This window comes from Antedon mediterranea, chromosome 2, assembly GCF_964355755.1.
Source record: "Antedon mediterranea chromosome 2, ecAntMedi1.1, whole genome shotgun sequence".
NCBI lineage: Eukaryota > Metazoa > Echinodermata > Crinoidea > Comatulida > Antedonidae > Antedon > Antedon mediterranea.
The window spans coordinates 33,186,935-33,201,344 of record NC_092671.1 but is presented as its reverse complement, the minus strand read 5'-3'; the positions used below and the strand labels follow the sequence as shown (position 1 = coordinate 33,201,344).

General features: G+C 32.4%; 1 protein-coding gene across 1 annotated transcript in view; it reads right to left on the bottom strand.

The window, feature by feature from the left end:
- The window catches only part of LOC140040839 (isotocin receptor-like), a 29,048-nt gene extending 23,707 nt beyond the window's left edge, over nucleotides 1-5,341 (bottom strand). Inside the window, exon 1 of the mRNA XM_072087080.1 lies at nucleotides 5,104-5,341. The gene's annotated coding sequence lies outside the window, so the exon portion shown is untranslated. The remainder of the gene's footprint in view (nucleotides 1-5,103) is intronic.
- Nucleotides 5,342-14,410: the final 9,069 nt, after the last annotated feature.

Sequence of the window (14,410 nt, the reverse complement as noted above, 5' to 3'; positions counted from 1 at the left end):
AAATGCGCGCGCGCGTAACTTTGTATAAAACACACATTTTTTTTTCAACAGAAAGTTAGCGCCTGATATAAATTAAACTTTTGCAAAGTTTCAATTTAAAATGTTATTTGGTTTTTGACCTATGTTAAATACGAGAAAATCGTTAAATCGCGCGTAAATCACGTTGCGCAACTCTAACGGCATTCACAATAGGATGTCCACAATTTCACGTAAATGCCCACATGTTGACAGTTCAAAAAGTACAGAAAAGCAATAAAACGCATAGTGATACCGGACCGACAGACAGAGCGACAGACCGACAGACAGACCGACAGACCGACCGACATAGTGAACTATAGAGTCGCGTCCACGCGATTAAAAATATTTACCTGCAAAAACTGTAATTAAAGCTCAGGTACAGGCATGAATTTTAAACACAATATCTGGTTAATTGTACATAAATCTAATATTTGTAACAGAAATCAAGACGAAAAAACATGAATTTCCCCTAATATGGTCAAATACAAAATTTTGCAAAATTCTGCCAAAAAAACTAGGAAGACTTTTTTTCAGTAGTTAGGTAGTTAACATAATGTAATAACATGTCTGGTGACTCCCTAGAAGGTGAAAAAAGATAGTGGATATACGGTGGATAATTTTTGCTATAGCATGAAAATAAAATTCTAAAAGTTGAATAAAAATACCAGAAATGTAAAATTCAAGTTATGTTACCTATATTTAGTCATCTGATAACATTTTTTACCACACCGTTTATTTTTCATAGCTTTTTAAAATGCCTCTCTATTTTCAAAATTTGTGTACAAAAGAATAGAGATTTTACTGTGTAATTTGAACTATCCCCCCACTGATAAGAAAGTGCTAATTTTCAAAAAGCTTGTGTAACACAAATAAAATCCCAAAAATTATGAAACATAGGGGAAACTATAGATCGATAATTATTGGAATGTATGATCAATAGAAATTTTGTGCCCGCACCTGGCCTTTAAAGCGAAAAACAGTCAAATTGGCTGTCAGCCAAAAGGGTTTTGGTTGGATTTAACCGTTAGTATTTTGTCATTTTATAAGTGAAAACTTTATTTTTCGGATGAGTCTGATATTATTCATCCTCATTTTCCATGTTTTGTTAGACAATACATCTTTAAAAAAAAATAGCAATACTATCAATTTAGGAAAACCGATTTGACTTTATATTAACAGCCTTTTCTTTCATTGTGCTGTTGATAAATTAATAAGGTATAAAATCCACCAATCAATAGAAAACCCAGTACTAAATGATTATTAATAACTTTTTGTTGGCCTTTTGTGCGTATAATTTTTCCGTTTTTCTTTTCCATATAACTCCTCATTAGAACCAGATAGTGTTGCTGGGTTTTATGTAAAAGTTTTATACTGTATATAAAAAAAACTATTTTATGAATTTTAATTGTCTTATTTTCTAACATTCTATGCAGACTTAATGCAATAGTAATACTGTATTAAAATATGCTGAAATTAATAATGTATGCTGTGTTACAGCATTTTATAGGTTATTGATTTTATATATTGTTATTCATATGGTATTTATAGTCCCTTCGTATTATATAATTAAATGTGTTCTTATTATTCATTCATTTATTTCGTCTTACAGTATTATCCGTTTGATGGATTCCTATAGCTAGAGATTTACTCTACTACTAAGTCCTACTACTAAGTCCTAATGTTGACCAACACAACAAAATGCCTATGTAAATTAGATGGAAACCAAAACAACATGTTCAAACAATCCTATAATCTACAAATAACAGATAGGAATTGAATTAAGCGTTTAAAAAACAGAGATAAGTAACCGATAACTCATATAAACCATTTGACGTTGTGCAATTACTTTTTTTTCTCACATTTATGCGATATCAGGGAGGATTTATAATACCAACGCCGTAATAAATGTTTCAAAATGCCAGATTCCTGGTAAGTTTCTATCATTAAAACACTGAATGATATTTTATTTGGGATTAAACATGAAGAAAATATAATATTTCGTTTTCGGTGTCATGTTTTTATAAATACTAACAGGAATTGTCGTTATTTGATCTATTTTTGTTATTTATCATTTAATAGCATGGCTTTAAATTGATTTATTTTCTTTTTACGGTCTAAAAAAGATAAAAATGTACAAAAACTGTTTAATATCAAAGTACTTTCTTAAATTTCTGATAATGTTAATACTATACGTTTGACTGTACTGTTTGATTCATCTAATGTAAGGGTGCAGAAATTGTTTGATCTTTCATTTACATTTCTAGCTATTATTCATTTGTGTAATTGTAAAGTAATATTTATACTCTCTATAAAATATTACTAATACTTTACTGATTTAGTCAAGTTAACTGTTTATTTGACCAATGATTGCCTTAACACATTGAATTTCTTGCGAACTAGTTCCCTACTCGTTTCGAATGATGAACTGGATGAACAAGAGAATGTTGTGTACACTGGTCCTACGGTTCTTCAAGAAGAATGTTCCGCCACAAGAATCAATGAGCAAGTGAGTCAAAACCCATGCCGATAGTGTTATTACCGCTCAAAACATTGTAGATTTAACTATAGTTAAGTGGTTTGGGGTTTATGTAACCATTTAATTTGTTCCGAAGGTAGGACGGGATTAAATTAATCAAAAGGATGTTTTAAAAGACAGTATCTAGAATAACTTTCTTCTCGTCAACGTAAATCAAACACAAATAAAACAAATGTACTCATCTAGGTAACATGTCGTACAATAAGCAAATACAATTATCATTACGTGATATTATTAAATGATCTACTAGGGAATTCCTAGTTACATGATTATCGGTAATGTATCCTAACCGTCTATAATTAGTTCAGTTATTACAGACAATCCCGGGTCAGATACAGTATGTATCACATGTGACGCCTGTTTCATAGGCTATCATCCTAACGATAACATTTGTGAGACATTGTATTACATAATTTTGCCTAATGGTACTTGACAATAATGCCGTTTGTGAGATACAGTACAGTGACCAGTCAGTTCTGTTCATTTCACAATACAAAAGCACGATTATTTTGATCGGAAAATGAACATACAGTACAGTGTGCTTACATATGCTTGACAAAAACAATTATCTCTAAAAAATGGAAAAACGCCTGCTTTCTAAAGAATCAATCCAATTTACGTCACAGGCACAAAATGTGTCGACCTGAAACGGTCAACAATCTAAAATTAACCCTAAACTTGCTGTAAAAGAATATTACGGTAAATTAGGGACGACAAGTTTGAGGGAATACCGGTACTTTAATGATAATGTCTATGTAATACTAGTAATAGGGACATAATCCGAGATACAACGAGGAACATCACGTCATATAGGCAAGCCTTAACTAGCTGCACACTTACAGGTTTGTAAAAATGGTTTCTGTACGTCATTGAATATAGCTTCGAAATAGCTTGAGGTAATATGCCATAAATCAACCTATAATGATCTGTTGTAATCGATGATCCAAACCAATATTTGTTGTTGAATTCCTTCAACGAATACAAAATAATTGAAATTACGAATGTTGAGAATGAACGAAACCATGTTGATACATTGTTAAATATTTTAGTAGACATTAAATTGTTTTTAAAATTATCTTTTCTTTACGATACTATGGTTAATCCGGTTGGTAAATCCAAGTCATGTGACATGACCCCAAAACTAGAGCAGTCCTACATTTTAAGCTTCTAATAGCTTCTATGTTCTAATTGATAATACCGTAATAACTTTTAGAAAAATGTTTTCATACTGAATAATAAGTTTGTAATCCATCACGACCCTAAGGCTGGTTATCTTAATATTCTAATGTTATTCAATTCAATTATTGTAATAAATTGGAACTTTAAAATCATGCTTCTTTGGCTAATTAAAGATATATTATTTCCTAAAAAAATAATTGAAAATATTTTTTGTTGAATACAAACCTTGCCATAGTTTGAACAAGAAATGGATCGAACTAAAGATATTTACCTGATAAATCTTAATCTGTTTTGTTCATGTTGATGGGGGAAAGGTCAATAACATTTAATTTTTTTCTTTAGTTTTGATGAAAAATACTTCTTTAAGGGCAAAACAATTACTTATTTCTTTCAGAATGAAAACCCAACGATATGAACAAACAAAATAGAAACCGGAACACGGATAATAGAAACAAGCTCTCGAAAAAACTCGAATATAATATAAAAACCTTATCAAATTTGGAACATGACGTAATCATATTGGTTTTTAAAAAGCCTTTACATTTACAAACATAAATTTAAACATTTTTATAATATTCTTATACAATATTATACAATTTTGAACCACTGGGTGTCGTAAGGCAATCTTGATGTACACCTTTCAGGCGAGTAACATCCGACACCTGGCCTAAATTTCGAAAATCTCAATGCAAACGATAGGCTAGGTTACGTTCACCACTTAATTTCAAATTGTTTAGGCCTTCGCTTTAGTTCATTCCTCCATGCACCATTAGTATGTGAATACAGATTGGTATCAGTTTTAGTAATGCTATAAGACTTGCTACGCTCTCTTTTCGTAATGACAATGACAAAAAATACCATAAAGAAATATCACAGAATTAGCTAATAACATTTAATAGCTATCATAATAAATTCGGTTAAAGATGATTAGTTAGTCCGGTGAATAAACCAAAAACAAAATCATAAAAGCGTATAAAATGTCTTTGGTAAGGTCATTGGTATTCCCAGCGAGTCCTTGTTGGAGGGGGAAGAAAGTTACTCACGAACCAAACCAAGGCACTTGCCCTTGTGGTCCCCGTTGGCCCTCCGCATACCATCGCGGCAAATAGTTGAATAAAACCATTCGTATTTTATTATTGAACAACATTATTAAATCTAATTACACCGTTATAGCCTTCAGATAACGAGTGTTTCTACTATAACAACTCAATTAAATTTAATAATTGATTTGTACATTCACTTAACTTCTAGAGCTAATGTTGAGGTAACCACAATGGATTACATAAATTGTTATGTTGGTAATTTACGTCGACGTTTGACGCAATGTTTGTTCAATAAATTGTCTAAAACAGACACAATCGAGACCTTACCTCATCAATATCAGTAACACAATCTTCATATTACACAGCCTAAATACTATTTTTAAAATCATCTACGCTAACAGATTTGACATTCAGAATGTTTGCTGCAAAACGTCAATAAAAGCTTGGTTCTCTGAAATTACTGCGCGTATACGTAAGCGCCTTACTAACCGATTAAGACAGCAGGCTATAACACGGCTACAGCTAAAAACAACTACTCCTCCTCAACAGGCGTAATCAAAAGTGAGATTAGTTGAATAACTCGACTGAGTGTACGCTCCTCGGGCTTTAATCAAATATATACCCCAATGCGCAAAGTACTGCGCATGTTCAACGACCAATTTGGACCAATGGATTGGATGATACATACTTCACTACTATATACGGAATATGTACTATATATATATAATATAATTCAAGAAATACGCAGGAAATATTATTATAGAACTTTTCAATACTTGAATAGGCCTAGGCCTACTGATTAATTATCGTTGCACCCGATTCTCTGTATTATCTGTGACACTGTCACAGGTACTACATGTAGGTTGGGCTTGTGGCCTATGATACCGGCTTCATGTGTGATACATATGTGATACTGTATCATAGGATGTTGTACAAGTATATACTGTAGATAAATTACAGATAATTGTCGACACATTGCTTTTGCTTTTGAAAAACATATCTACTGTTACATAGGCCTATATCAGCCGTTTAAAATAATTGAAAATATGGCTTTTAAATTGTGATTTCCAAAAACACAATTAGACAAATGCTTGAATAAAAACAATCGTATTTTATTATTGAACAACATTATTAAATCTGATTACACCGTTATAGCCTTCAGATAACGAGTGTTTCTACTATAACAACTCAATTAAATTTAAGAATTGATTTGTACATTCACTTAACTTCTAGAGCTAATGTAACCACAATGGATTACATAAATTCTTATGTTGGTCATTTACATTGACGTTTGACGCAATGTTTTCAATGAAATTGTCTAAAACAATTGTAATTGTGATAATTGTGATTTCCAAAAAACACAATTAGGCGCATACCGCCATGATTCCTACAAGATACTTTACGATTTATTTCATGTGGTAGTTTATAGCTTTATTTACTGTTTACCTTGACTTTAGTAAGCTGCGCATGTTAAATCGTAATACAATCACGAATGAACAAATGCGCAGCGGTGTCCGAAAATGAAATAGCTGTCACTAAATCATTAAGACAAACAATTTAAATAATGAGTATCAACACCTTTTCTGATTTTACAAGATTTCAAGTATCCTCCTATATTCTTACAGAGAAAAGAATGGATTATCTGTCTAAAGTACACCCGTTTGTCACGCACAGCCGTGCACCGTTGTTGTAATATATTATGCTTTATATAGAATATAACAATTATACAATTAAATATCCAAGGGTGGAAGGTCATTTTGTAGTAATTATAGTAGGTTCACACAGCGGTTTGCTGCTGATTTGGAATGTATAGATGTATGTTAGGCCTGACCGGTCTGACCCATCGTTTAACCCGTGCATATCATTAAAATGCACTTTTTACAACACTGTTACATCATTGATTAAGTAATAATACGTATCGTAAATTATCTCAATTCCTCTTCAATGATTGGTCATTTAAACTGTCCATTCTCACAAGTTCTAAAAATGATAATTTTATAGATAGGCCTATTGATAGATCGATATAAAATATATGTGCTTGCGGAACTATATAATAAAATCTACTTTAAATTTGTGCCAGTTGTGTATAATTCCTGTACCCCAAAACGCACTATGCGTAAATGTTTTTGTAGAAGGAAAAACTATTTAAATAAAATATTTTACAACATATCTGCAGCCTACGTCAACACGACCTATTTTGGTTTATATTAATACTATAGATAATAATCGTTAGTCAAATGGCCTATAAGGAATATAACCTGTAGGCCCATTCGAGACGAGTAGTGGTTCACATAGCCCCTGTATCTGAGGGATGACCACCCATACGAGTAGTGGTTCACATAGCCCCTGTATCTGAGGGATGACCACCCATACGAGTAGTGGTTCACATAGCCCCTGTATCTGAGGGATGACCACCCATACGAGTAGTGGTTCACATAGCCCCTGTATCTGAGGGATGACCACCCATACGAGTAGTGGTTCACATAGCCCCTGTATCTGAGGGATGACCACCCATACGAGTAGTGGTTCACATAGCCCCTGTATCTGAGGGATGACCACCTATACGAGTAGTGGTTCACATAGCCCCTGTATCTGAGGGATGACCACCCATACGAGTAGTGGTTCACATAGCCCCTGTATCTGAGGGATGACCACCTATATGTTAACATAGTGATTAATTTACTATTGTTAATCATTGGCCACATATGTATACAGATTTTTATTTATATATTTTTATTTTCGAAATAAACATAAAGGTTTTCTCCATATAAGCCCTTTTTAACAGATTTTAGACCAAATATAATCTCTGGTATTTTCGATTAAAGAAGCAGACATAAAAAGGTAGCAATTCAAAAAACCACATTACAGATGAATCATTATACAGATACCCTCGAATTCAGTCCATATTGAACAATAAAAAAAAAACTATAAAATGGTGAGTTGTTTAAATAGATCTACGTTATTTGATTTGATGTTTTAATATACATATACAATCTTGACATGGAATACTCATAATGTTGTTATTTTAATGATGATCACTTGTGTATAGTATAATACAATTTAATACATTTTCCTCCTGTTGATTACTATTATAAGGCCTACATTACAAGATAATAATGGCTTTACCAAAATTTCGTATTATGCTATAGAACTTTAGAATTGCATACGGTACTTAATTCAAGTGAAAATGTTTTAGTCTCAACGATAATAGACAATGTCTTTATAAGTAAAAGATGCTCTCCAGGTGGAATGCTATCCTGAGACGAGAGTGCATCGTCTTGTAGTAATGAGTCAGTAAAGTTTATCTTAATTTTATACGTTATTGTTATTATTGTTTATTATTAGTGTTATTATTATTATTATTATTATTTATTATTACTTTTTGTAAAAGGGTATAGGCCTAAACTGTATTTGCCCTTTTTATGTGTGTTTATATTTATTTTTTGTAAGATACGTATATGATGATATTACATTACAATATCGTTACATACCTCGGTATATAATTTCAATTTTATTATATCACAGTCGTAAAGTCTACCCTTACCCCACCAGGTCAGCCACCTTGCTGAATATTCACCTTGTAGTAAATTGTAGTAGCAGCTACCCAATTCCCTAACGAATAGCTGTTATTAAACTGGTCGTAAAGAAGACCATTTCCCATGGAACATTCATTTAACCCATGCAACCTAATGTTCTGTACGAACGTCATCACGTTATAAATGCATTACTTCTTACTGATAAATAGCACATTTACAGCACGGTATACCTTTATGGGTTAAAACTCAGTGCGACTCTTCTTAAGCTCTTGCTGTCTACACTATCAAACTAATTGACAAAGAGGTGTGACGTGCCAAAATATGATAGAGATATGACGTCATCGTGTCCATAGTGGGAACATCACATTGGTCACATAAAGGTTGAAAATGTAGACAAGGCTTAAGTTCATGTTATAATTTTTTTCTAATTTGTGCCGAGACAGTGTAACCGTAATCATTTCATTTATAACAAGGGTTTGAGGCTGCTCATTTCTGGGGTAGAACTAGTCCTCTCGGATAAGAACCTAGTAGGCCCTACATCTTTCGAGACGAGAAGGTGTACTAGCGAGCGTCAAGAGATTTTGTAACATCTGAGTCTACGAGTATTCAATCAATCAATCAGTCATAAGATGATTAGCATTAGTTAATCAGTAATATATTTTTGTAACTCTAACATCTTCAAAAAAGTCGTAAAAATCACGATCAAGCATCAAATCAAATAACATTTTAATGTATTTCAAATAGTAAAAATCAATTTAAATTTGAATCATATATAAAATACCACCTAATCCAAAAATCCTACATTCAGCATAAAAACTAACGTTGTGACATGTTTGATGTTTTAGTTTAAGTTTTACTTTACCATTATTATGTGTGATGTCTCGGATTCAAAGTTATGACGAAATCCTTAAACTGTGGACTGAACAAATCATAACTATTATAATTATCTAAAACCATATAAAACACCAATCGGGACACCAATGCATTGCTAATTGTTAACGTTCCTTTGAATATGCAAATCACAAAGATCGCTAATTTAAGTTTTCTAATAAAAGATGGAGGAACTATAAAACTGATGAACCTGTCCCGGTCAATCCATACTCTCAACCGAGCAGACTATCTGAACAACAATTAATTTTTTTTTTACGTAGGTAGTACTTCTTCTGGTTATTGACATATAATGGTACTTGATTCCATTGATTTAAAAACATGTTTATCTAGGCTGTGTGTGTGAAAAGAATTAGTTTTCTAAATGCAATTTACAAGATAAATTATTTAATATGGATATAATTTAATGTACAAGACGTATTGCATTTGGTCTAAGCTATAAATGCCCTCTCCCTGAACGGTGTATCCAAATCGTAATACTGTAAGTAGAAATTATTTGGTAGCCTGTGATACATCTCCGAGATACATTATGTACCCTCGATAAAGGGTACACAAGTATGTGTTATTTTTAGTTAAGGTTTTCATTGTTCTAGAAGGATCGTGAAATACCAAGAGCCTGAACAAATATTTTATTTCAAGACAATGGAAAGAGTAATGTCGCTTCCTTTTTTGTGAAATATTAATTAACAGACAAATTCAATAATTGTAATTCTTAATTCTAAAATAGTTGATTAAATCTAATAATTGAAATGTTAAATGAAGACCATGATAAACTAAACAAATCGTATGCCTATGATAAATCAAAGCGTATATATAAAACAAATAGGCCTACTAATTTATCTCAGCTTTATTAAGCGAAGTGAATATTAAGCAATACACATTCCATACTTGGTGGTAGTTGACCAGAGTAACAGAAAACAAAATAATGTTACAGTTAAATCAAATTGACAGCGCTTTGCTCTAATTGCTTATAATTTGTTGTTTTTCATGTTTTGTTTTTTTACATAATCCTCTTTTTGGAGGAATCATGTTCTTTAAAAATACTGTAGTGATGGGAACGCACCGTAGGTGATGGATCAACTTTAATCTATGTTAACTTGTACTCGTGTTGTGCTATAGACATAACACATGAATATGAATCTAACACCTCCAGTGGTTTGATTTGGAACTGTAATATGCAATATGCATTTTTTTTCACACCAAGAAAACTATACCGGCTTGACCTGTAGCACAATTATAATAGACAGGTTTAGGGATCTCCAGTGGCAATTTCGTTTGGTATGTTTATTTGGCGGCTGAATATAGTGTGACATTTATTGCTTGTGGATAATTTCTGCACTCTTGATTCAACACTGACGCCGCGGCCGCCCCTCCTCAACCCCTATTTTAAACAACCTAACGTAAAATTCACAATACAGAATGTAGACTATTATAGGAACGCTGGTGATTTTTAAATGACATTATTTTTTTAAGATTTAAAAACTTGTGAATTATACAAATACAGCGTTCTGTATTAATCAAGAAACAAAGTTATATAATAACTGCATTAGGAAGTTCAACAACACACTATTTATAGTACCGTAGTTTAAATAATTAAATTGTCATAACTCATGCGGTATTAACGTTGTCAAACCAAGTCACGTGAATAAAACATGGGAAAGGTAAATTAAAAAAAAAAAAAAACAAGCAAAAACAAGTGTCTAGACGAGAATATCTGCGAAAAACGTCAATGCATAATTTGTCAAAAAAAAATCACAAATATTGAGTTCCTCTCTAACTTATTTGCTGTAAAACATTCAAATACAGATTTTGTTACCTGTACATATGATTGGCAAATACGACATATATCTGATTACTGCTGGATTGAAACGCCACTTAAATGCACGACCAAATAATAATTTGTCCTTTTTTATGTATAGCGATTAAGCCGCGTGCTTAGGAAGATTCGAGAAAAATAATCAAGTATTAAATCAAAAGGATGTGTAGTAAGCCGTCCATAGTTCGTGACACCAAAAAAGTAGAAGTCCGAATAAACCATAAGATTGAAAATGGATCCCGCCTGCTTATGTTTCTGTGTCACATATCCATATCCGTGGGTGATAGGCCTACATTTAGCACATTGAAAGTCGAGATATCAGGAAAAAGCAAGACAGTGGTTCATTCCCTACTAGATGCTAAATTATTTTCTTTAAATAAATGTATTTATCAAGTAAACACACTATTATTGTAATACTCATTTTATTTATTTTCTTTACGATCAGTTGGTACATTTGAGGTTCAAATGGTACATTGAAGGTTTTTTTTTGGTTTTTTTTTAATCTCAAAATATGAGATTTTTATGCAACGACTTTTCAGCTTTTAATCCAGCCTGTAAGCTTGGTCCTCATTTGGACGCAACGTAAGGATGTAAGTCGTAATGTAAGCGAATTGACCACGAACAACAATTTACGGCTCACGAAACCAATTTTAAGTGCGCATCGTTTATAATGACTCTTCTCCGCGGCAAAATTCCGAGAGCCGTATCTTTTCTATGGCCTAGTGTTCACAGTAGGTGTTTTATAAAACGAATATTAAATATGAATGGACATTCTACCCATTAGACTAAAACGTTCATGATTGATTATACCATTCTCGTTGCAGGCAGTGGGAAAATCATGTTACAAGCCCCAGTTGATTTGAGTGAGTGGATTGATCTAAGAACCTCGGCAACACACACTTTTCAATATTTATCATATTCATCTGTTTACTTGATTTCGTCAAATAATGACATTACATATATACACATACATAGGCCTATTTGAATTACTGCCAAAACAGATGTGATAAAACATGAATATAAAAAAGCTGACGCATGTGATATGGATGGGAAGAGAAAGGGGAAACAAGATAAATAACATTTACTGATGTTGCACTAATTTCTTATGAGAATTGGATCTAAGCTAAGCAATGTTCTTCTCTCGTTGTTCCTACACTGTTGTTTACAATATGGCGCTAGTAGCCTACACGTGGTTAATTATTTTAAAATATTAACAATTCTATTTTCGTCAAATAATGTTTTTACATAACAAAAATATAGAAATGACATCGTTCATGAGCACTTATTAAATCGAAAAATTCAGTAGACACGCGATAAATATGAACATCTCAGTTATAGCTCTTGTAGTGGAAATGGTAGTAGAGCGCGAATAATTTGGTCTAGTGGAAAACAGGCTTTACACTATAAACAATTGGTGGTATGGTGTCTAAAATGAAAGGGTACTGGGGGTAGGTCTATCAAAATAATTATGAAGTGACTGACAGACCACAATCTGTAATAAGTTACCTCCTAGCTCAACCAAAATTATCTTGACTAGATCAATGTTTATGACGACGAAATTTACCATGTAGGCAATTTATGGGTGATTGATGAACTGAAGTTATGTTTGTTTCTTAAAAATAGAAGAAATTCATTTCAAATCATAATAAAGATCGTTAGAGATTTTAATTATTAAGATAATCGCTGTAATCTTCCAAATGTAAAACCAAGTAATTTCACTGAATTCACTTAACATGTACTAGGCCATGTTCTGAATGTTTTGCGCAATTTGTTCATCATGCTAAATTTTGGAATAGTATATGAAACGTTGTATATGAAAAGGGTTTGTGTCACAGTGAGATCATAGGTTCGAATTCAACGCTCGTCGCAAGACAGGCTACCGTTTTCCTCTCTCCACAAATGGCGTTGCGCGGATTACTGCATAGCTGCATTATGGAAGTAAGTTTCCATACACGTTTGTTCCAAAAATGATCGGGGTAAAAATATGTACAGTGATTAGAGGTTTCACAACATTATGCTTTTTATCAATCCAGGATATTATTATTAAAATCCCGCTTCCCATAACAACTTAATATAACCAAATTACAAATATTGTACGTAAAATGATCTTAGTTGATTGAGTTGGTTCTCTGAAGTTACATGCAGTTAATTTGTGAAAGATGACGACTGAACATTGAACTAATGATGTAATGCCAGGAAGCATAATAAAACGAACATTGCTGATAGTAATACTAACAGTCACATATTTCCTCAAGAAGGTTCATCCACGATAATAGGGTGGATATATTATCTAGTAGTGTACCGGTATTGTAATTCCGTTCACGACAACCATAAATGTGATGTATTGCATTACACAACTGATAAAATAAAAGCTTAGATTTCCAATAAGAATTACGTTACGAGCAAAATATCCTATAGTACAATTCACAAAGTCAATGAAATGTCAAACACTATAACACAAAACTCATAAAAAGTGAAATATAACATTTAAGAAAAAGATACTCGTTCAATTGTAAAATCTGAAAATACTGTAATTCTACTTTTGGAATTAATTCTACCACTTAGATTTTGATTCACTCTGAAAAAGGAAATGCAAAAACAAATAATAGCATTGGTATACTTACTACATCATGTGTACAGTAAAATGAATAGACCAATTCATTTCTCCATCTTTCAATCTTCTGGTCTATAGTTGCTATGTATGTCAGAGGTTTACATTATACTATTTGAGATAAGTCGGCTCTGTGACGAAATTGTGTTATTCTTAAAATGAGCTGGTTCACAACTAATATGTACTAATAAGATCCAAGCTGTTGACAACTTTTAAGTATATACACGGCAGCTTTCATGAGACTATGAACCTTTCATTTCAAAAGTATCAAGCTTTCCCAACTTTATAATCCGAAGGATTTCAAATATCACCATTTAGGTTAAGTGCAGTGTGGTATATGCATCCACTCCGGATTTCGATAATAGTAACACCAAACATTCTTATAAATGAAAATTTACAAGTTATCGGATTCACAAGGACAAACTTCACAATCTTTTCCATTTTCTTTTATGTCATACAATGGAATTAAGAGTGTCTACATTTCAATGTTATTATTTACAAACTACACAATTGTTGTCATCTTACAAAAGGCTGGAAAGGAATCTAGTAGTCTAGTTGTCTGGTGTTTAATGCATTGATTCTAAGACCACAGTATCTAACGCAAACGAATAATAAAAACAAAAGGTTCGGATCTATTTAGGTATAGTCTTGTTGTCTTTTTACTGCCCATATAAATTGCAACATTGACAAAACAGCAGATTAATACTGTCAAAACTAAATCACAGGTAACTGACACACCATACCTGAAACCTTATTTTTAAAGATTTGGTACAGTAATGTACC